This window comes from Protopterus annectens, chromosome 5.part1 (genome assembly GCF_019279795.1).
Source record: "Protopterus annectens isolate FY-2018-M chromosome 5.part1, PAN1.0, whole genome shotgun sequence".
Lineage (NCBI taxonomy): Eukaryota > Metazoa > Chordata > Ceratodontiformes > Protopteridae > Protopterus > Protopterus annectens.
The window spans coordinates 58949670-58975694 of NC_056736.1; positions in this window are offsets into that span (position 1 = coordinate 58949670).

Sequence of the window (26025 nt, forward strand, 5' to 3'; positions counted from 1 at the left end):
ATAACAGGGATGACATACAAAGTAGCAGCAGGTGCCCATGAAAAAGGAGTGTCTCATTAGTGTGAACAAGTGAATAGGATTACTCCTGGAAACCTGCACAGCAAATCCAGAGTCCACATTGTCAACATCCACTACAGACAATCATCTTCCATGCTGCACATATGTCTGCACATCACAGGAAGCACATGCATCTACTCACTTGTGGTGGTCAAGGACACCAGCTATACCACTGCTATAGTTATAGCATACTTGATGCCTGACAGAGTCAGTGTGTGTCCCTCCATCAGTATATCAGGATGTCCACAGTATGTCACTGCAGACAGAGGCAAAAGACAAGACTGTAAGTGCTGGACAGCAGACTAACAGCAACATGTCATTCCAAGATGTGTTGTTGAGACGTACTGCTGACATTCCCATTTCCCATGACAGCATCCCCCCATCTGCATTCCATTACATGGTTAACTGTATGACATACCTGGTATAGTGCTGTACTTCTTTGTGAGCAGAAAGCCAGTGGTATTTTCCCTTGGAACCACAGCCTGTCTTTATGAAGAAAGTTACAGGCCCTTTACCATAGGCAGCAACTTGCCTTTTGTAGGTAATGCTCATGAATTGCCTGTACACCAATCTGTGACTCACACTTGCTACTAGTAAGCAGAACAACTGGGTTGCATTTCCATTAGCCAGTGACATGGGAACATAGTCCTATAATTAAGGTCTTCATATAGGCTTTGGCCATTTTCCTGGCCAGTGAGGAGGACATTATCAAGTTGTGCAAGCTACAGCATCACAGAGGGTATGTAGAAATATTGTTCACTGTTTGGATTGATGTGTTATGTCCACAGTTTTGCATGCTATGTTTAGCCATTGTTAAAAGAGTTTCTGATTCTGTGGCAGGTTACTGTTTAACAATGTGTGTTGGGCTCAGTAAGGAAACAGGCAGATGTGAGTGTCATACATCCTTTTTATCTGAATATGCATGCTGCTGCAGTTGATGCTGGTTTATCAGCTGTGTATGTTTGTAGGGGGAGACTGTGATACATGTCGCTGTCACCTGATCATCCCCCCAACTCTTTATGTATGGGTGTTATGTGGATGCCATGTTCTAGGTATTTGGGAGGTATGGTAGTTCTGAAGCAGATAACTGAACATACAGCTGCATGTGTGACAGGGCCGCACAGAGGAGGGCCTTTTTCCTTGCTCTTAGAGAAATTAGAATTGAGTTGGCAATTACGTACTTTTGCATGTTATCCTCCGGGCATTAATGAAATGTATTCAATTAAGTGCATACTACAACTTAAAAAATTGGTTAGGAGTTGACTGTTATGCTGTGTTTAAAATGGTCTATGCATACTATTGGCTTAGAGGGTATTTTCAGCTTCTCAAGTCAGGTTTTGCTGTTTTTTATTTACATTCGCATGCTTTTAAGGTTTATTTTACTTGAACATAAAAATAATATAAATATACACATACACTGTTAATTTTAATTTTAACTGCATTAATATTTCATAATAGATAATCACTGGTTTTAGATCTTTTTACACTATTTATCTGTTATTTTAAAATATTGTTTTAAAATAATGTGTAGATGAGAGTTGTTTAAGCTACATATTTTAGGTAATGAATGAAGGTGGTTGCCACTTTAAGAGCAGCTGATTCCTGCTGATTCAGGAACCAGCTGACTTTTCACTTCCTTTCCACTTCCTATATAGTTTATGTTCCATGTAGTATAATTATCTGAAGAAGTTGGGCTATGTGGCCTGACAAAAAGTGCTTTATGTGATTTTTTTGTTTTTTGTAATAAACAGTACGTTATTTCATTATGCTTGCAGGATTTATTTGGGCAGTTGGATACACTGTGGTGCTTCTTCTTTTGGTAGTACGGAACATGTCTTTGGCTGTCTACTGGTTTGGTGCCTGCATCACAGTCCCAAGTACACTATCATTTATTACATTATATATAGAAGTAGAGTCACTGGTACTCAGGATATCTTTGTAAAAACACCAGTACTCCCCCAGAGTTGAGGTGTCCTATTGATGTACTGCAGGGAACTGGAGTTCCAAGGGTCCTGTGACCAATACTTGGCAGGGATGTATTTTTTCCCTAATGTTACATGACTGTACTGCATGATATATTTACAAAAACAGCAGTAATTCCCAAGAACTGAGCTGGCCTAGTGGTGTGTTGCTCTGACTGTAGTTTAGAGGGTCCTGGATTTGGGCCTTGGCAGGGCTGGTTATTATGTTGCTGGGCAGAACAGTGTCTGAATCAGATAAGGTAATTAAAGTGGTTTTAAGCAGGTTTGCATGATGCGATGCTTAAAGTGGCAAATGCTTAGTTGTGCATAAACTTGCTTAGCTGAGCTGAGAACTGTTTACACTGGGAGTGCTAAACACTGCGCAAAACAGCTAAGTGGAGCTGCGCGTTCCTCAGTACTGCTAAAATGGGTCCTGTTTGAGCATTGTTTAGCTTGGCTTAGCAGTGCTTAGCAAAATGCAGCTAAGGTTGAACAAGATTTTTACATAATAAAAAAATATAATGAAATAAACAGTTCATGGAGCTAACAGTACAAATAAATCTTTTGTCACAGCTGCAACTGCATATAACAATCCATAGAAATGAAGTCCAATTCTGTTTCTGTATAAAAACTCAGGTTTATTCATCGATGGTAAGCACTTTCAATTAGGAGCTTCTTCAGACCAAGTAATCCATAAAGACAAAGAACACATATATATATATATAGGTACAACCACATCAATCATTAAATTAACTAATATTAAAGCTACAGACCCAGCACAAACCTATAACTTGAATGCCTATATGCACTTAAAATATATTTCAAAACAAAAACATAATAATATAATAATTTAATATCTAACATCGACATAGCATAGCGCAAAATGTATAAATACATAACTTACATGCTAAAACAACATACAAACCACAATGCTTATTTATTTATGCAACCTCCTCCTTTTCAAAGCAGGTCTAATTGATGCTCTCTCATTTAAGTCCTCACCCCTATCTGCTTTCAAAATGATGATCCAACATGTTCTCTATAGTCAGTATATGTTCTAATGTCTCCCTCCCTCCCTTACACTCAACCCTATTGCTTCTATAACACTAAATCTAAAAATGTGTTGCACTCCCTCTTCCATGACATGTTTAGACAGGGCATTATTAGGAGACTTCTTTTTTATATTATACAAATGTTCTCTCATTTTATCACATAGTACTCTATTGCTTTTTCCTACATAAAAAAACCCACATGATTCACACTCCGCTAAATAAACCATGTGGGGGGGGGGGGGTCATGCAATTATGTACACGCCTAAACCAAAACTCTTTACCTGAATCTGGATGATGGAACACCTCTATAGTATTTATATAGTGGCAGAAATTACAGGAGCCACATGGTTCAGTATGACCAAAATCTATCTTCTCCAGATCCCTATTACCCGTGCATAAAATTCTCTTCAGGTTCTTATGATTCCTAAATCTGAACCTTGGAACATTACCTACTATTTCCCCAATGTCATAGTTAACTAACAAAATAGGCCAATATTGTTGAAACAATTTAGTGACATACCCTGTATCACTAGAATAATGTAATGGAATCTTAGTGATATTAAAATCACCTTTCTTTGATCCTTCAACTTGGTAAGATGGGCCATAGTATGGTTTCGCACTAGTCTCTCTCAAATTAGCCAAGTCCTCCCATTGTTTTTCTAACTCTATTTGAGTGTACCCACTATCTAACAAATTCTTCTCAATGTTAGCTAACTCAGCATGGAACCCAGCCTCTGAGGAATTCATCCTAGAGTCCCTCATACCTTGTCCTCTGACAAGATTTTTAAAAATATAATCTGGATGCATGCTCGACCTGAAAAGAAAGGCATTCCTATGGCAGTTTTTTAGGAGATTTGTAGATGATCTCTTTCTTTTATGGAGAGGGACAGAAAGTCAGTTATATGAATTCTTAGAATTCATTAATAACTCTACAGAATTTCTTAACTTTACCATGAATTGTTCTACTGATGGTATCAGTTTTTTGGATGTTTATGTAGAGAAAGATAGTACAGGCAAGATTAGCACAAGAATGTACAGAAAGACCTGCCATGCAAACAAATTATTAAGTAGAGAAATGTAGCACAAAACCAGTTCCTAAGGGTGTCAAGATTAAGTGTAAAAACCGAAGAATATGAGAAACAACTAATTTTGACAGGAAAAGAATTACTAGATAGAGGCTATGATAACAGAATGGTAACTAAAAACATGGAAGATGTGATGAGTAAAAGAGAGAATAAGGCTAAACCATATTTCTCAAAACAATTAGTGAATGGGAAAGAGAAAGTGACTCACAAGAATGTAAGGATGTGTTTAAATTATTCAAGAGATGTTGGGCTGTACACTAATATTATAAATGAACATTGGAATATATTAACATCAGATTGTAAAATGAAAGAGTTAGTAGGCACAAAGCCACAATTTAGCTTTAAAAATAAGAAGAATTTAAAAAGAAGGCTCTGTATAGACAGAGAACTGAAAGGTAGAGAAAATGAAAAGGGCACTAGACCATGTGGCAAGTGCAACTTTTGTAGTTTTATTTGTAATGATTCACAATTTAAACACCCTGACACAGGGGAGACGTTTTATCTGCGAAGGGGAGGCGTTTTATCTGCGAACCTATGTGAAATGTGATACAGCACATGTAGTATATCTGGCTATCTGCCAGGCATGTCACAAATTTTATGTAGGGAAAACAGATTATCTTTTAAAAGATAGGATAAGAGAACACTTATATCACATTAAGAAAAGAAGTAGTTTTAATGCACTAGCGAAGCATGTGTCAGTTACCAATAAACAACATGTTTTTAAATTTGTTGTCTTATGTAGAACATTCACTGATATAAGAGGGGGTGATATAAAAGCAAGGAATGAGGAAAAAGAAGCTGAATGGATTATTAGGTTAAGGGCTAGTTCAGGGCATGGACTGAATGATTCTGTTCCTATAAGACCAATATTAAAAAAGAGACCACCGAATAGGTGAATGTTGAATTTTTTAGAACTTTACATATGCTTTTAACATATATTTTTTATATTTTTATACTATATAAGTTTAGAATTTGTAAGAGTGGCTCAAGAAAGTAACACTTAGAATGTGTATATATGCCTTTAAAAATGGTTAAGCAGAGTCATGTGACTGACTTTAAGTGTTATATAAGGTGTGTGTATTTTAATGGTTGTTATACACCTGAAGAAGCTGTTTGTGAAAGCGCTTGTGTACCAATAAAACTGTGTTACATTATATTCCTCGACTGTCAATAAATTATTAGAAATATTATAAATTAGTGAGGTTTGGTCTTGCCCCACATTTTCGTTATAGTTTGATTCGAGTGTAGTTCCCCTGATAATTTCCTTTTGTACCTGTTCCTGCTGGTTGACCTCCCTCTCCCCCCCTCCCCTGTCCACCCGAACAGGCAGTGGAAAAGGGAGTGCACCATTTACACTGTTATAATTATACTATAATACTTCAGTGATGTTAACATTCCTAACATTCATTTTAGGTCTAACTACTCGTTCAGTTTCTTCTGTAGTCTCCCTCCTCACAGGGGGATTAATGACCACATGAGGGTATAAGTTAGTACATGAACCCTTCTGACTACTTTCACTCAATATATTAGTAGTTAGACTTGCATTCAAAGCTAGCCCTTGTTCTTTTGGGTCTCCCACCCAATTTCCAACCCCACTAGGTGAAATATTAATAGTAGTTCCACTTGCAACAACTTCAAATCTACATTCATTGTTCACAGCATTATTATCAACATTTCGTCCTTTCATAACATCCTGAGAGGCTTCATTATTAGTACCCTGGGAGGTATGCATATTAATATCACACATTGTGGTCAATGTTTTTCCTGCTACAGCATTCGCTCTATTTAAAACATTATTATCATCCCCACCATCCCTTTTAGGTGTAAATAAACCATTATTAAAATGTCCAGGATGAGGCCACATAAATACGTGGCATGTCTTAAAATCAGAAGTATCTATGATGATCTTAGTCCGTTTTTGTTCAATTAATTTCCGTTCGAATACAGCAACACTATCTAACAGCCTCTCAAATAGAGGACTGAGCGCACTCGAGCGATAATTATTAAAAAGTTCTGACTGTTTATTCTGTAATAATGTTCGTAGCTGCTCCTCCTCAGGCTTAAAAAAACTCAATGAGGAGTCTCATGTAATTAGCGCTTACCTCGAGGTTAAGCTTCTACCACCTTGTTAACAACTCCGGATACTGATAGCCTTGACTTGGCATGTTAAAAACACGCAGTCCCCTAGGCACAATATTCCTGTCAAGGCAAACTTCAAAGTGTAAACGCTGTAATTGTAAGCATTTATAACGCAAAAAGTTTTTTTCCAGTTCATCTAAACGAATCTGTAGAACTTCCATATCCTCCGTCGCACCAATGACATCATTCTCCATGGCTCGGGATTCAGCAAGACCAAACCTCACTAATTTATAATATTTCTAATAATTTATTGACAGCCGAGGAATATAATGTGTTGCATAAAGGTCTTAATTTTATACCTACTCGTCCGAGCAAAGTTGAAGACACCATTTTGGATTTAAAGATGTTTTGTAGAGATGTTATGCTACGCTTTATTTTTGGTGATAACACCAGGAATGCTGAGAGAGGTCTTGGGCAGGATTTACATTTACGGAAACCTAGCAGTTTTAGCCCTGTTAATCATCCCTTGGTTGAAGCTTATTGTAGGCTGACAGAAGAAGAGATTTTTCGGTTTTATGAGAGTAGGACAGCTGATATGAATAAAAGATTGAAACATAATCTTAAATTTAAAGAAAGGAAAGCTCTACAAGCTTTACAGAATAATAAAGCTTTAGTTATACATCCTGCGGATAAGGGGGGTTTAATTGATGTTATGAATAGGATTTTCTATGAAGAATCTATGCAAAGCATGTTGAATGATGTTACATTTTATAATAAGATATTGATAAATGATGTACATAGGATTATACACACTGTGAGGAATGATATAACAGATATTAAGATAGCTGCACTTATCTCTGATGAGATGTTTAATTTTATGAATGTTGAGTTTCCATTAATTTCTATTATTCAAGGCCTCCCTAAAATACACAAGCATTCCACTAATCCACCTATGAGGCCTATAGTTGCAGGAGGAGGGTGGGTCACTGAACCCCTTTCTCTGTATATAGAGAAGCATTTACGCCCGGTGATTAATATGAATCCAACCGTGTTGAAGGACTCCAAACAATTTCTAGTGGACCTGTATGAAAGTTTGAAAGAGATGGGAGATGTTCATAGTATAGCTTTTGTCACTTTAGACGTACAGTCTTTGTTTACTATGATACCCAATGAGTTAGGTATACAATTTGTACAGAAGTATTTAAATATGCACAGTGAATATCGGGCTTCACAGGTTGACCTGATCTGTTTCTTTTTGGAAACAGTACTTAATAATAATGTTTTTATGTTTGGAGAGTGTATTTATTTACAGAAACATGGCGTAGCTATGGGCACTTCGTGCGCCAATAGCTATGCCAATATGTTTCTAGCTCAATGGGAGGAAGATATGTTATTTCCTTGGGATGAATTTAAAGAACATGTTTTGTTCTATAGGTGTTTCGTGGAAGATTTGTTTATTTTATGGAAAGGGTCTCAATTGGAATTTATTAGCTTTTTTTAAGGTTATGAATAGTTTATTGGAATGCTTAAAATTTACATATCAGTTTTCCTATGCATTTATAGAATATTTGGATGTATATGTTGAGAAGCTCAACAAAGGGATGATTAATACAGGAGTTTTTCGTAAAATCTGCCATAGGAATGCCTTTCTTTTCAGGTTGAGCATGCATCCAGGTTATATTTTTAAAAATCTTGTCAGAGGACAAGGTATGAGGGCCTCTAGGATGAATTCGTTAGAGGCTGGGTTCCATGCTGAGTAAGCTAACATTGAGAAGAATTTGTTAGATAGAGGGTACACTCAAATAGCATTAGAAAAACAATGGGAGGACTTGGATAATTTGAGAGAGACTAGAGCGAAACCATACTATGGCCTGTCTTACCAAGTTGAAGGATCAAAGAAAGGTGATTTTAATATCACTAAGATTCCATTACATTATTCTAGTGATACAGGGTATGTCACTAAATTGTTTCAACAATATTGGCCTATTTTGTTAGTTAACGATGACACTGGGGAAATAGTAGGTAAAGTTCCAAGGTTCAGATTTAGGAATCATAAGAACCTGAAGAGAATTTTATGCACGGGTAATAGGGATCTGGAGAAGATAGATTTTGGTCATACTGAACCATGTGGCTCCTGTAATTTCTGCCACTATATAAATACTATAGAGGTGTTCCATCATCCAGATTCAGGTAAAGAGTTTTGGTTTAGGGGTGTACATAATTGCATGACCCCCCACGTGGTTTATTTAGTGGAGTGTGAATCATGTGGGTTTTTTTATGTAGGAAAAACCAATAGAGTACTACGTGATAGAATGAGAGAACATATGTATAATATAAAAAAGAAGTCTCCTAATAATGCCCTGTCTAAACATGTCATGGAAGAGGGAGTGCAATATAGAAGCAATAGGGTTGAGTGTAAGGGAGGGAGACCTTAGAACATATACTGAGTATAGAGAAACATGTTGGATCATCATTTTGAAAGCAGATAAGGGTAAGGGCTTAAATGAGAGAGCATCAATTAGACCTACTTTGAAAAGGAGGAGGTAACATAAATAAATAAACATTGTGGTTTGTATGTTGTTTTAGCATGTAAGTTATGTATTTATACATTTTGCGCTATGCTATGTCAATGTTAGATATTAAATTATTATATTATTATGTTTTTGTTTTGAAATATATTTTAAGTGCATATAGGCATTCAAGTTATAGGTTTGTGCTGGGTCTGTAGCTTTAATATTAGTTAATTGAATGATTGATGTAGTTGTGCCTATATATATATATATATATATATATATATATATATATATATATGTGTGTGTGTTCTTTATTTTTATGGATTACTTGGTCTGAAGAAGCTCCTAAGTGAAAGCGATTACCATTGATGAATAAACCTGAGTTTTTTATACAGAAACAGAATTGGACTTCATTTCTATGGATTGTTATATGCAGTTGCAGCTGTGACAAAAGATTTATTTGCCCTGTTAGCTCCGTGAACTGTTTATTTCATTTTATTAATTGTACTTTTGACTTAGTGTCACGGAGCTTTTTTATTTTATTTTTTTTATTTATTTATCATTTGTTGACCGGGAAAGTCTGACTAGGTTCCACAGAGCCTGTTTTCAGTGGAGGCCCAGGGAGAAATGCTCTAGATGCATGTCTTTGGAATGTGGGAGGAAACCGGAGTATCTGGAGGAAACCCACACGAACACAGGAGGAACATGCAAACTCCACACAGAAGGCACCCCAGCCGAGAATCGAACCAGAGAACCTCTTGCTGTGAGGTGACAACGTTAACCACTGCACCACTGCGCCGCCCTATTTTTTATCTTTTATCCCAAGATTTGCCAGTAGCTTTGTGTTTTTTTAATAAAAAAATATGTATTGACATTAATTACTCATTATTGATACTTTATTGCTATGTGTATGTATTTTACTTTACATGACCTTACTCTATGTACATTAATTACTTTACCTTGGGGTGTGACTGTACTGTAGTGGACACTTGTATTTAACTGGAGGTTTTTACCACATATCTCCACTGACACTGGGATTCTGGACCAGCTGCACTAACCTGATTAACAAATATCAATAACTATGTCAGTAAAAAAAATAAAAATGTATATAAAAATGCTTTCCGATATAAAAGCTGAAAGGCCTGTCTGCATATTTGAACTGGGCATCTACTGCACACAAAGCCATAACTCTAACCATTCAGCTAACTTGGCTGTGAAGATTTCAGTTATACATTTCTATATAACTTTCCATTATGTTTAAGCACTGCTGAGTGATGCACCACGCTGTGCAAACCCACTCACCTATGCTTAAACTTGACCTTTTGCATAACAATTAAAAGCATCCGGTTTCTATTTTTAGATGTCTGGCATGTGTTTATTGCTAAGCACTTTGCCATGCAAACACACAAATAAAAAAAAAATTAAAAAAATAATATAAATAAAAGGGCAAATCACATTTTCACATTTACTTTCAGTGCTGTACGGCACTCTGACAGTGCAGGGGGTGTGTTACAGACACTGTAACACACCCCCCTGTGTGAAATATATAGCAATAATTGTAAATAAGTGTCCAAGGACAATTTACTTAAATCTTTTAGTGCCATACGGTACTTTGACAGTGCAGAGGATATGTTACGGACACTGTAACACACCCCCTGTGTGAAATACTTAGCAATAATTGTAAATAAGTGTCCAAGGACACTTTGTTTAAATATTTTAGTGCTGTATGGCATTTTGACAGTGCAGAGGGTGTGTTACACATCTCCGAGTACTATAACACACCCGCTAGCACCGATTCAGTAACCATATACATGGCTCTCCCTCAGTAGCACACCTTCGTGAATATGCAAGGTGCTCTGCCAAGGGGGAGCTGCAGGCATGGCCACAGTACACTCCATGTAGGACTTGCACTATTCCTACACAGAGTTTATTAAACCTGGGGGAGTGTATTCTCTAATTTGCTGTTAGAGCTTCTACACCTGATTGGATAGCTTATTATAATGTCATAATTGGAATCAGTCTCTGATTTGTTCTTTGGATTTCAAATACTGAGTGTTAATCTATGTATTTTTAAAGTCTGATGAAGCATGAAGCATTGAGTTCAACATAAAAGCACTTATTAAGGTATAGTAAACACTTCTTTGGTTTATTTTACATAGCCATGTTTGTTGTTACTCAGTTTTTATTCTGATTTTATATTTTTATGCTGCATTAAGCACTAGTGAATTTTAATGTAGCCTTTTAAACAGACATGAAATTGTATTTTACTATATCCATTAATCAAAAAGCTTTGAATTATATAACACATTAGAGTTTATAAATATCTCATAAGTTTTATCTTATTTACAAAACATTTTGTAGCCAAACAGTCCATAAGTTTTGAAAAATGCACATAACTGGTAAAGCAAAGAACTGTTGCTCTTTATGTACCATCTGTAGTTTACTTCAATAAATATTTCCAGATGTATATAGTCATAATAGGTTCATAGTTTCATAGGTGTTTAGTAAGCTAATGACCACAATGACCTTTTTAAGCCTAGCTATGCATCGCAAATCTCTGATAAGTTCTTGTACCCTTGATAACTGTAAGCATGGGCTCAGGAAATAGAACATTTACAAGCAGGGGCCTGGGAGATGATCCATTTATAGGCTGCCTGTGTCCATTAGAGACTAGGTGCCAAACCAGAAATTAATTTCCTGTTCCCCATCTAATTGTCCCAATTACTCTTGAATTGGCTTAGGATGGAACTCGGCTTCATATGAATGGGGAGCCTATTCCATAGGGGTAGCCTCTGGGATACATACCTTTCTCTTTAGCAGGTCCAATTCATATCACAGGAAAGGTTTAAATCTTTAGAATGAGTACTTCTGGTGCTGTTTGTTTTCCGGATATGCAGGAGGTCCATCAGAGTGGGGTCTGACAATGCCTTGTATGCCAGGCATAGATCTCTGTTGCTTTGTTTTCCTTATCAAGTTTTCCTCAGTACTGACTTTATAATAAAATAAATCAAATGAAAAGTTCTGTTCCAGGCTGTACAATCTGTTAAGAACTGCTGCATGCATAAGCATCAATTTATTTATTTATTAAAACAGAAGCATGATGAAAAGACTCTCACTCCAAGTGTTACCCTATAATATGGCTTTCCAAAATTAAAATTCCCGTATTTGTATCCTCTTTGATTGTATAAAAACATGGCATAATGGAAGACACCTGATTCCAGATGATACCATTTGATATGATGTGTAGCTCAGTACTATTTTTTTTATCTGATCAGCATAAGCAAACACATTATTATTTATTGCATTTCAGTAAAGCACGTACCCCTCACTTTCCCAGTTTCACTGCAAGAACAACATACAATGCGTGTGTGTGTGTGTGTGTGTGTGTGTGTGTGTGTGTGTGTGTGTGTGTGTGTTTTCAAATAAGTGGAAACATCACTTAGAGAGACATAGCTACCTGCTCTCCTCCCATAAATACTGAGATATATTAATATTCAAAACAATCAATTCACTGAGCGGATAAGAATCCATAATACTTGTGGAGGTAAATTCCAGCATGCAAAAAAAAGCTTCATTAGAAACTGAAGCTCTAAAACTACTGCCCACATCCCAAATGCTTTCTAGCAAAATGCTAACCTGCTGGTCAAAATATAAGGATTTCCTAGAAAATGCTGGTTGATGTTTATGCTATAACAATTCACAGGTGTAAATATTTTCTGTATAGTCACTCATTTATTCGTTCACTCATTTCAGATTTACTGGAGCTGGAGCCCATCCTGGCAATCAGTGGGTTTTGATCAAGAGAAGTAGTTCATTTTCATAAAAGCCAGATGGCTATGTTACTGTCACACGTCATAAGAAATGATAAAATAGAATACCTGTTGAGAAGCAAGCTAATGTCAAATGTGGCTTGATAACTGTTAGACTTCTTATCAAAATACATTTTCAGAACCTCTGCATATGGCATTAACTTTGGATAACTTCTGCAGCTACTCTAGTATATAAAATTGTAAGTTTAGGACACAGAAACTAAAAATAATTTAAATTATTAACAATAGACACTAGCAATTATTTATATTTTCTTCATAAGAAATAAGGTAAGTTAATAATAAAATTATGAGCTATTTAATTGTTTACTATTTATGTATGCACGTATGCATTTACCTTTGCTGACCAGGAAATTTCAAGTGGAGAGGGATCATTTTAGTACATACACAGGAAAAAAGTGTTACCATGTAATATATATGCTTTGTTAAATCTAACTCTGTACATTGCATAAGTTGCATTTTTAGATATTTATGTATTTAGTTTGCTTTCTGTCAATACTTGCTTTGTATACAGATTGTATTGTACAACTACAAGGCGGGCTGGATTTAGATAGAAGCATTTTTCAGGTGCACGGCAATTATACAATTTTGTGGCAATATATGCACGAAAACAAAATAATTATAAATACAAATACGGACATTTGGTGCTCTAGAACTGATAGTTCTGCTCAGCTGCAAAGAGATGAGCAATGCAGAAATCAGGCAAGCATGTCGATACATGAACAAAAACAGTTTTTCAGTAAAATAACTGACTGTAGGAAGCCATGTGTTCCATTGCACAAACTTCATGATATTTGTGTAGATGATACTACCAAATGTCTCACAGTACGTCAGACAGCCTAGTGTTTGGTATCACATCACACAGCACAGCAGCAGCATTAAATAACCTGCACACAGCTTTACCATAATGGGTTGTAATGTGGGTTTAGGGCCACAGAAATGACCATCCCTTAGAAGTATAAACAGGGTGAAAAGTGTTATATAGGAAAGAAGGAAAATGGAATGGAAGCAATCTGAGGGCACACAGAAGTATAACAAATAGGAAAGTGCAAGCCTGGGGTGAAGAAGGTATGGCAACTTTAGTGGGAATAGACCATTCTTTTATTTATGGATGTGGGGGGGGGCAGGAAAACGGAAATGAAAGAAGAAATAGGTGAGTATGCAGGGTCAAAAAGACAAGCACAGGGTGAATGCAAGCATAATGAGATAAAGAGACATGGGATGGACAAAGACACAGGGCAGGAGGAGAAATGGCATGGGGAAGGTTAGACACTGCACAATGTATTGGGCTGCAAACAAAAGGAAGGTAGCATATCAGGCTGAGGATAGGGTGGGGCACTAGCAGCACATAAGCTGCTACCTTGCTGAGAGTGAAACTGCATTGGACCTTCTCCAGCAAGCATATCAGCATGACAAAAAGTATGGGCAAGTACCTCTTCTGGTGTCCTGATGGCCGAGGCATGTCCACTGAGCAAATTTGTTATTTACACCAGAAGCCATTCCATGCAGTCAAGACAGGCATCTAGTTCCTGTCTCAAGTACAGATGCTAATAACTGCTATAGCTACAATTGGGTCACTACAAGCAACTGGGCCAGGCTACCTGCTGCTGAGAGGCCAGCATCCCACTCCAGCAAAGGACTCCCATCCCCTTCACTCTCACCAGCTACAGACTTGACAGGGGTGGGTTGTAAACTGAAACACCTGCTTGTTTATCTGACCTGCAGAGTACAAAACCTTCCCATAACCAGATTAGTCTTCTAACTGCAATGAGTAAATACCAAAGGACAGTATACATTAGTAATACCAATCATACCTTGCTGCCAGCTTTTCAGACTCCTGCAACTGCAACTATACAGTTGAAATCGCATTCTGTCAATATTGAAACAGAAGGAGTCATATCACTGAAGTCTGTCAGACGGAGAGGAAAGTAGCAGCACAATATTTGCAACCCAAACTGCCACACATATCTCTTATCTAAACTGCCACACATATCTCTTATCTAAACTGCCACACATATCTCTTATCTAAACTGCCACACATATCTCTTAACTAAACTGCCACACATATCTCTTATCTAAACTGCCACACATATCTCTTATCTAAACTGCCACACATATGTCCGTTATCCTATTACCAGTAGGCAGATAGGTGTATATACAGACCTACACCATTATATACCCTAGAACACATGATGGCACAGCAGTTAGCATACTGGCAACCTGAAGAGGATATTAACCACCCATACCTCTCAACTGTCTGATATTTTGTGGAAAATTTCCACATTAAATTATAATTTTATTACAGTTTGACCCACTTTCCAGATATCACATCATCAGCTTGCACTGATGTCCTTGCAGCATCACTGATGTCATGACATTACTAGATCATTGGTCGCAACAGATTGTACTATCCTCTACGGAAGGTGAGCAATAAAGCAATGATGACCAAGCAACCAAGTCCAAGCAGAAATCAGGAGCCCATTCCAAGTTAACACAAATTTCCAGTGAGTTGTGAAAGCAGCAGCAAGAGTTCTCAAACACGAAGTGATTGGATTTGGAGCAGAATAACTTATGTGTAATAGCAGTAGCTGTAGTGGGAATGGAAGTTAAATCACATGCAAGTGAAAAACATTTGAAAGTTGGAATGAAAACAACACTGTCTGCATGAGTTGAGCTTCTACAGGAACTGACTGAATGGCAAATTAAAAACAGAAAAGAAAATTGAAATCAAGCGAAAAAATTACAGAGAGGCAGTCTGTTGCATAAACAGCTTGGAGACTCTACTTTATGTTCACTTCCAGGCTATGTATCAAATTCCAAATATGTATGTATTTAGGAAGGCCCTTAGAAATCTTCCCATATCCAGTTGGCACTTTAACATTACTTTACCTATGAGTTACCTGCTGCTCCACATCTAACTCTCTGTACCAAGTATGGTGACTCATTTTCTTTCCACTATTAACTACCTTTATCTCTTCCTTTTCATGTATTCTGAATCTATGCTTTGTTCTCTTGGATATTATCCCTTTCTACACTCTCCCTGATTCCTAAGCTTCCAAAAGCAAACACCCTTGATCCCATTTCCTTCCCAACCCAATATTCTCAAATGTCATACTGCTGTATGTCTTCTACAAATGTCAGGTTTACTCCAGCTTCCACTGCATTGCTTGTCACCTCAGCTTGATGTCTTAATGCCAATTTATTTTTGGTTGACTCACAAGTACTGCTGAGGTGATGATGCATAATAACGTAAAGATTTGCTATTTTTTGTATGTGACTGTGTGTGTGTGTGTGTGTGTGTGTGTGTGTGTGTGTGTGTGTGTGTGTGTGTGTGTGTGTGTATATATATATATATATATATATATATATATATATATATATATATATATATGCATACACATTTATATAAACAAATAGCTAACTTTCAGCCATGTGTCCACTGTGCTGAGGAAGTCATTGTATATATGCATGTATGTGTGCAATGTACACACACACATATATCTATCTATACACACATACACACACACACACACACACACACACACACACACACACATATATATATATATATATATATATATATATATATATATATATGGATCTACTTCAGTAGATTGAACTTTTACAAATTCAAACCACATATGGCCGAGACCATATGTTCGAACTTGTAAAGGTTTGTATACTGAAGAAAAAAGTAAAAAAACAACAAAAAAAAAAAAACTAAACGTCTGTAGCAGGGGGGTTATGTCCCCCTGCACCCCCCTATTAAATATACCAACTCCGAGATCACACTACATTGCAGAAAAGAGAAATCTTCCCATTCCACACTGTAAAGAGCTCTCCATTCAGTCCTATCAGACTTTTGCAAGTTTAGACATATGGTCTCGGCCATATGAGGTTCAAACTTGTAAAAGTTCGATCTACCAAAGGTGACCCATTTTATATATATATATATATATATATATATATATATAAATATAAAATATATGCGTGTGTGTGTATATATAGATATATATATATATAGATATATATATATATATATATATATAAAGAGAGAGAGCAAGTCCCCCTGTACCCCCAGCTATTCTGAGATTACTGTAAACTGATTTTCTAGTTCTAGTCAGGTCTGTCTTTTGAGTGAAATGCAGTGATGTGTTTTGTTGAAAGCAGATGTTGGGATTCTGTAGTATGCTTGGTCCAATTTGCAGTGAGGGTGGCACTTAGGCTAATGAAGATACTTGAGCTAATAGAAAGATGAGTAAGAGGAAAGCTCCAGCTGTTACTAGACAGTCACTTAGAGCCATGAACTGATAAGCATAATACAGCAGTCCTATTTTTTTTCTTAGTAGGGAGGACAGCTGCTTTGATGTGGAGGTTACATTTTAATCAAGGATGTAAGGTAATACTGAATAGTTTAAAAGTGCTAGCTATCTGTAGGGAGTGCTGTCCTTGGACCAAACCAGAAGGACCAGGAAGGCAGATTACACTAGGGGAGATTAGCACAGAGATGGTTTTCTTTGCATCAACCTGCAAGCCTAAGTGTTGAAGCCATGTATCAAAGTTAAAAGGAATATTTATCATTTTAATTAATTAGATATGTACAATAACAGTGGGATGCCATCTGCTGGTGAACCATTTTAGGGAGGTGGCATTCAGATTGCAGTGGGAGAGTCTGTGGAGAAGAATATGATGATTAACTGTATCAAATGATTTTGAAAATTCAAAGAAAACAGCACCAACATACTATCCAAAATAAGCCTGAATCATGGTTTCGTACAAAACAAATAAGGATTGTTTTAGTAGCATGTGCAGGGGGGAATCCATGTTGGGAGTTTAATAGAAGAATTATGAGATCTCGATGCCATGGCAACTGAGTATGGATACATTGTCAAGTGGTATGGATGGAACGTAGACTAGCAAAATAGTCTGGAAATTGCTCCAGTCATCCAAGGAGCAACTTTTGTGGAGTAGTACTATCTGAGGAATTCCAGAATTTTGAAAAAAATAGCTTTGCATGATATATCCACTGCTTAGAATTAAGATGGAGTTGATTTTGGACTGGAACACAACTTCAGGTAGTTTGGTAGGAGGCCATATGAGGAGAGAGGTATGATTTTTTTTCAGTTTCCAGATCAGTCTAGTATAGACAGAGGAAAGAGGCAGCATTGTTGGAGTACATAATGGATTATCACTTTTGATATTTGGGTATAAAGGAGTTGCAGTGCCTGTCTTAGAGAATAGCTCTTATCCTTAGATCTTGCTGCTGCTGCTGCCCACTTCCTTAATGATACCTTCCTAGTACTTCTGGTTTGCTCCAAAGACAGCACTCCCTACAGATAGCTAGCACTTTTAAACTATTCAGTATTACCTTACATCCTTAATTAAAATGTAACCTCCACATCAAAGCAGCTGTCCTCCCTACTAAGACAAGAAAAATAGGACTGCAAATTAATTCATGGCTCCATTGCATGTGGGCAAGCCAAAGGGCATGGATTGGACCGGTATTTTCCCATCTTTTGGAATATAGCCTATAATGTTCTAGAGTTATTTTAGATTGTTTAGGTACATATAATTCTGGGGGAAGTTCTCCTTGTACTAGTCAGTAGTGCTTTTGCTTTTTTTGTGGAATTGTATTTGAGGAGAGATGTTGGATCTTTATGTGATACTGTTTCCAGTTCTTGTTATGTGGATCATTATGCTTTAATTTCTACTATGGCCAAATGGAGTATTTTTATCTTAGGTTTCCTCATTCTGATAGAAACATATTTTTAATGTGCTTAGAAATGTATCATTAAGGAACTGGGCAGCAGCAAGGTCTAAGGATAAGAGCTATTCCCAATGCACCTGATTTAAAGGGTGAAAATATAAATAAATAAAGAGGTACTGAAGTCTTCTGTGTTCGTAAAGTAACCATAATGGTGGACTTTTGGAGCGCAGATTTTTCTCTGACAATCAAAGACTGGATAATAGGCACTGAAATCCACCATTACTCCTACTGCTAGGGTTTTAGCAAGCATAGAAGTATGAGAATCTAGTCTAAGGTTCTCGTCCAGACTGAATTTTTGCCATGTCTTTTCGTATGTGTCATGAGCTGAGTGTACTTAATGAAGTGCAAAGAGGGATATGTATTATCAGTTGTAGCTCAATTCCAGCCTGTAGTACAACTTCCTATAACTGTTGACTCACAGGGAATATTTTTGGTTAGCCAGGATAGAGCATTTCTGGGCCATCCTATTTATGTCTGGGAGAATGTATTTACCGCCTGTAATTGTGTTCTTAATCTTCATCCAAAATGAGATAAACAGAGAGTCTCTGTGTAGAAAGGTGTGATTACAAAAAATTGAGGTACAGGACAGAGTTCCGTGGGATGACAACTCCATCTGCACCTTTCTGTGCTTTGCCATGCCTGTGGAGGCTGTATGTAGGAAGGACAGTTTCAGATTTTTTTGTTTGCATCTTTTTAACTAAGTTGCAGTTACTGCTGGTAACTCTAACAAACTTAGCAATTCATGTTTGAAAAAGTGGGAGTTTGCTGCATATACTTTAACAAATATGCATTTGTTTTATCAGAAAGATGGATATTCTTAGTCATCAGCACAGGATTTGGATGTAGGTCACCAGTAGTCAGTAATGAGATGAGAATATTTTTTTTTCTTTTTGTTTAAAGACCAAATTAATACTTATGGTTCTGAACCTTTGTTTTAACATTTGCCATACTGTGTTTACATGTTGGGTTACCCTGGGTAAGGGCAGGGTAATTGCTGTTTCTGCCTCTGTTTGCTTAGTCAGTCTACAGTTATTCAGCATTTCCAATGTGAAGGTAAGCAAGGTGCTCCCTTTCTGGAAGCATGATAGATCTTGACTGGGTATGATGGCTAGCACAGACAGACAGAGAGAAACAGAGACAGCACTAGTAGAAAAAGGAAGAGAAGAAAGGAGAAATGTCATTTTGAAAATTCCATAGTGACTGAGAGGAAATATCTGCATTATTAAAAAGGGTCTGCTACTTGTTCTACTACTCTATGAGGAAGAAAAGCAAAAACTCCAATATTTCTTTTCTTTATAGCATGACTGAATAGTAGTTTTAGTTATAATCTGACATGTTATAATGTTCACACTTCCTGATGAACCAAGAGGAAAGCCATACAGAGAAATACATTTGAGATATAATGTGCATACCATACTGCTATGTTTAATTTAATACCAGAAATGATAATCAGAATGACATCCTGAAATAACATCCAGTGTGTTTAATACTGGAGCCATGAGTAAGTTGTTATTTGCTGGATTAATTATTGTTTTGGTAAGTATTTTTTAAGGAAATCATGATTGCTTAGAACTATGTTTCATAAAGCATCTTAACTAAAGTATTTCCTTATATGATTTTTTTTCCTTATACAAAATTATTAACTAAAAGAGTGCCCTCAGATTATGTGGTCACTTAGTGGGGACACTGGTAGCAATGAACTGTTCCAGCCTTGCTGAAACCCCAAATATGCTTTGTGTGACTTTCCAGTCATGCTGGTTTAAAGTTTAGTATGAAAGGACTACTGCATATAGTTTTTTCCGTAGATGATTTCCCAGCCATGGCACTGGCAAATAGGTGATTTCTGATACATAAAGGATTCTACCTTCTGCTTTTATTCAGACAGTCTGGTACATCATATCTTAGAACAGAGTTATCAAGTGTGCTTTTATCATCTAACTAGCCATGACTGGACTGGGCCACCCAGCCTGGACTGACATGACTTATTTTCCACACACCCATGTTAGTGCTTATCTTGCAGTTTTTGCTTATTTTTTTACTTTTGTTTAGGAAATCAGCTGGTCTTTACTCTTCTTTCTTCTCCATCCCATCTTCATCATCATCATCACCATCCTACTATAGGCTAAGGACACAGTCCACATAAGCCCACTGAAATTAAAGTTTTGAATATACTTTCACCATAGAACTCAGTGAATTTTATTTTAAAGGTCTCAACAATATTATTTTTATTGATATTGTCAGGAAGTTTATTCTGAGTAGTCAACACCCTGTCAAAAGAAACATTTAGTGCTGCACTTGTTATATTTAAATTTTCTCAGTAGTTTTAGATTTCTATAAATGCTAGATGCTATAATACCAAGGCACTCAAACAAAATTATATCATTACAGGACTTTTTATACAAGAATTAGATATCTCCTGAGTCTCCTATAAAATATAATAAATACAGGGTTTTTAGTCTTTTACCATAGGGTGTGGTGTTCATACTTTAAATTATTTTAGCAAATTTACATTGTAGTTTCCCTAAAAAACTCTGACTAATAATTTGATCTTAGATTACACACTGGACAGCCATACTCATCCTTAGCTCTAACTAGGCTAGTGAATTTGGAATCAACACCTTCTTACTACAATAATAAATAAATGTATTTGTACATGCAATTGTCTTGGACCCCAATTTCTTATTTCAGTGACATGATGACAATATAAGCAAAGGTTAATTTACTGTCACCAAAGACTCCCAGATCTTCAAAGATTAATGTTCTGAAGTAGCAGACTATCAGTAGAATAAAGACAATTAGGCTATAATTTCCAAATTTTGTATCCTTTGTATTGCAATTAGGAATAATCATATTGTTGTTACTAGCCCACATTATTTAATCTTTGAGTGCACTCAATCACTCCATGTGGTTTTATCTCATCTGATGTCATGAATATGTTGTTCTTCTTTCAGCCTTTCCTGGTTAGGGGTTGCCACAGTGGAACTCCAGTCTGCTAATGACTGGCAGTAGATTTTTACGGTGCTGAGGTGCCAACTCGACGCCCAACCTTCAACGAAGGTGCATCCATTCTACGCATGTCTTTTGAACGCCACTCAACCGTGGGGAGGACATGCAGATTCCACACAGAAGGCGCTCCGGCCGGGAATCAAACAGGAGAACCTCTTGCTGTGAGGCAACAATGCTACCGCTGCACCTGATGTCATGAATATATATATATATATATTGTAAAAGAAATGTTATCTCAATTCAAGGCACACAAGTAAAAGTTGAATTAGTAGGATGACAATACTAATCATTGTGACACACCCTAAGTCACAATAGCAAATGGTTTAAACCATTTCAAGTTCCACCACTCAATATATATCTGCTAAACAATTTTGTATACATGACATCAAAGCAAAATTAAGACCCAGCTTGGTAAGTTTATTAATCAGCACCTTATAGGTAAGTACTAGGCTAGCTGCCTCTGTGAGCAACTTTAAGCTTAGCTGATTTCCATTTTATAGGTGAGAATTAAACCCTGTACCTTGTATCTGTGAGGTATATATGAGGTATATATGGGTCTACTTCAATTCACCTAAAACTCATTTGACCGACATTCATTTCAGAGAGACCAAATCACCTCAAGTTCACTTCACCTAAAACCCATTTCACCGACACTCATTTCACCAACATTTAGTAGTGGCAGTGTGTAGAGTACTGTAAGGCAAGTAAAAGGTGTATGTCCTTTACCCCACTGTAGTGCGATCCTAGAGTTAGTATATATAGTTAGGGGAGTGTGGGGGGCACAGTTTGGTTTTATATTGTCCGGTTTCTGTTAAGAGGGTAAGTAAGTAGTGTTTAAGTATTGGAAAGAGTTAGTCATATGTTTTGTAAGTGTGCGTGCCTATGGTTTAAAGTGTAGTAGTTTGAAATTCAGCATTATCAGTTGTCGGTGAAATGAGTGTCGGTGAAATGGGTGATTTGGTCTTTCTGAAATGAATGTCAGTCAAATGAATTTTAGTGAAGTGAAGTACAACTATACATATATATATATATATATATATATATATATATATATATATATATATATATGGATCTACTTCAGTTAATCGAACTTTTAAATGTTCGAAGCGCATATGGCCAAGACCATAACATCGAACATTTAAAATTTCAAACAATTAAAACAAAAAACAAACAAAAAAAACAAAAGTAAATGTTTGTAGCAGGGGGGCAAGCCCCCCTGCATCCCCCACACCCCCGCTACTTAAATATACCAACTCCGAGATCACACTACATTGTGGAAAAAGGGAAATCTTCCCATTCTGCACTGTAGAGGGATCTCCATTCAGAGTGTTCGAACTTTTAAAAGTTTGATCATATGGTCTTGGCCATATGCACTTCGAACTTTTAAAAGTTCGATCAACTGAAGCGGACCCATATATATATAAATATATATATATATATATATATATATATATATATATATAAATAACTGCATTAATTAACAGCTCTTCCTGCAACTTGTTTAACACAAAGAACAAACTAATAGGTCTATAATTTCAAACTATACCCTTGCCTCCTTTATTATTATAGATGGTCTTAATATTTGCTCTTTCCCAGATATCTGGAACACAGTCCTCACTGAAACATGTTTTAAAAAGGAGTATCAATGGTTCTATTAAGATACTTGGCAGAGTACATAAGTTTCCATTGGAAATGCCATTATGGGCTGCAACCTTGGCAATTTTAATTCCTTTAATATAGGAAATATGCTGCCTGTTTTGAATGATGCCTCTGATGTAACTTGAATAGGTAGTGTTCTGTCTAGGGTAGTTATGGAGGCACTGAATATGGCACTCAAGTAGTGGCAGTGTAAAACTAATTTGTCTTTTGTCCTGTATATATTACCTTCATAAATTAAAGATGTTAATATTCGTCCTTCCTTTATGCCTTTTTGATGCATCTAAAGAGTGATCTTGAATTACCTCAACATTCAGTAGCAAATGTCAACTCCCTAATATTTCTCTCCTGCCTAACAGCATTTTAATGTCCACAGATTGCATTATAGCTTGTTTTCAAGTTCCTGATTTTACTTATAATATGTATATTATATGCTTTATAGTGCAAAGGAACAATCCGAATTGCATTTGGGCTGTTCCTTTGCACTGCAACAGACCAGAAGTGTTTGTGTGCTGTGTTCTGTTTGTTACTGTTTTTTCATTATATTATATGCTTTCTTTTTTTTTGTTTGCTTGGTGCTTTGTTTCTCTTTTAAATGAAAAGCTAAGGCTTTTATTTATAAACTTTCTTTTTCTCAAGACATTTACTGGAGTGTTTTTCTCCAGGCCTCCACTGAAAATTGACTCATTCCAAGTCGAACTTTCCCAGTTAACAAATGTTAAATAAATAAATAAAAGATAATAACTTATCCTTTATCCTGAGCCACATTTCCTGTGCACAACGTCATTAAATTATCCTTCCAATTCTATTTTTTTCAGTATCTCCTCATTGATTGCACTTACTACCAATGTTAGACCTGTAGTTTTTCTCAATAATTTCCGGATCATTCTAGCTCTCTCTTTGACTGGCACCAACATGGCCAACATTCAGTTGGCCAAAGTCTTTCTACATCTGAGAATCCAATTGAAGACTCTATCAAAGGAATTGTAACTACACCTGCCAGGTTCTTTAGGATACTGGAGGCATGCTGTCAAACACCTATAAGTTGTCTTCTTTTAGTGCCTTTTCACAACTTCTCTTAGAACGTGACTGACACACATCTCCCTCTGTCCTTCACCCCACTTCTGTACTGGGAAGAAAGAAATAGAAAATGTATTGAAGATTTTTGCTTTTCTCTATCCTTACTCCACAGGTTCTCTCACGGACCAAGCTGTCCAGCACCGATTCAAATTTTCCTTCTTTGTGCTATATAAACAATAATTTCTTCTTGTATTTGTCTATTTTTTCCTTCTGCTATATCTTTCTCTAGAGCTGGCTTTCTTTTCCTACTAACTTTGTAGTCCTTTACCTCGATTCCTCATACCCCTATCTGTGCTTATCTTCCTGCTTCTTTAAATGGTGAACTTTCCTTTTCCTTGGGTTCACAGTCTCTTTAACCTCCTTTTTGAACTGCATAGGCTTCTTTCTTCTTCATACCTTGCTCTTTTTTTCCTGGCCCCTCTTCCATAGTTGCTTGAATGTTCTTCTTTATCTTCAGCCATAAACCATTTGTTTCTGCACTTGTCTCCATCTTACATTCAGTCTCAGAATCTCTCTCTCTTTCATTAATTTGGATGTAAAAATGGACAACTGTGCTACAGAGAGATTAAAACTTCATCATAACATTCTTTGTTATGCCATAAGAACATATCCATTCTATTATCTGTTTGTCATCCTGTCTTTCACTATACAGTATAATAGCCAGTATACTGCATCTAACCACCAGGTGTGACCTTTTTTTCTGATTGCTAGGTGGCTAACTTGTGATGGTCATCATAGTTTTCATCTGTTCTTCATAACTGCCCACAGAAGCCCCACATTTTATGCTCTGTCTAATGTATACTGCTACCGACCCCTATTTTACCCTTTCTGTCATCCCTGAATAATTGTTATCATGTATTCTGCATATCCCAGTCACTTTCATTATTAGTCTGGATTTTTGCCACACCTACTGGGTCTGCTCCCCTCTCTCATGTATGTCTCCAAACTCCTTCACTTTCTTGCCTAAGCTCCTGGAATTATTTAAAAAGAATTTCAACTTCCTCAACCACTCTTGTCATCCCTGCTGTCCTTTATTCACTCTGTTTACCCTTTTTCAATGTCTGACTTTTTATACAATGAGTCACAGTCTTTTTGCATCTTTAGTAATCTATTGCAGCATGCCTTCCATCATGATTCTCATTCTTTGAAGTCTGTTGTTGTATTTGTTTACACAACCTATTAGTCTGTTCCCTACCACCCTTACACAATAAAATCATAATTGTCTTGCTATACCTTTGCAATCTAAATTTCAGCTGGGCTGTACTACCTAGAGTAAGGTGAAATCCATCAGTAACATATATATTCTGTATTTGCCAAGCTTTCCTTCGGTCATCCCATAGTTCAAATCCATACTCATCAATCCACATTCAAGCCAGATGTTGTAGCCCCAGATCTAACCCTTCCTGCTGTGTTAACACATAGCACCAGTAACATATCAAAGAAGTCATATGTCTGCTATTTCCTGATGACTTCCTGTACCTTCTCTGTACCTTTTTGGTATCTCCACCTGCCATATACTATGATGTGTACAAAGTCTTTTATCTATGAGATACTTTTTCAGTTATTGACTTGTCCTTTCTAACCTCAGTTACAGAACAGCTCTTACTATCATTCATTCACTCCTGTCTAACCTTTCTGTCCAGATGGCATTCCTTGTGCTCAAGTCTCTATTTGCTGCAACTCCTCCCCTCCCCTTCTCACCTGCCATCCCTGCTGCAGTCATTCCTAAACTGCCTGTGCTAGCTCTCCTATCCCCTTCTCCTAAACTATTCCTCCTTTCTACATTAATTCTGAGGCCTATCTTTTCTCACCTTCACTCATCCTCTTTAAACTACCAGAGTGTCTGCCACTACCTGCTGTTTTCTTGTCCTCCATTTATTTTTCTTCCAGAAGTGTTACAACTACTCCCTCCTCTTTCAGTTTGTGAAAAAATGGCATTACA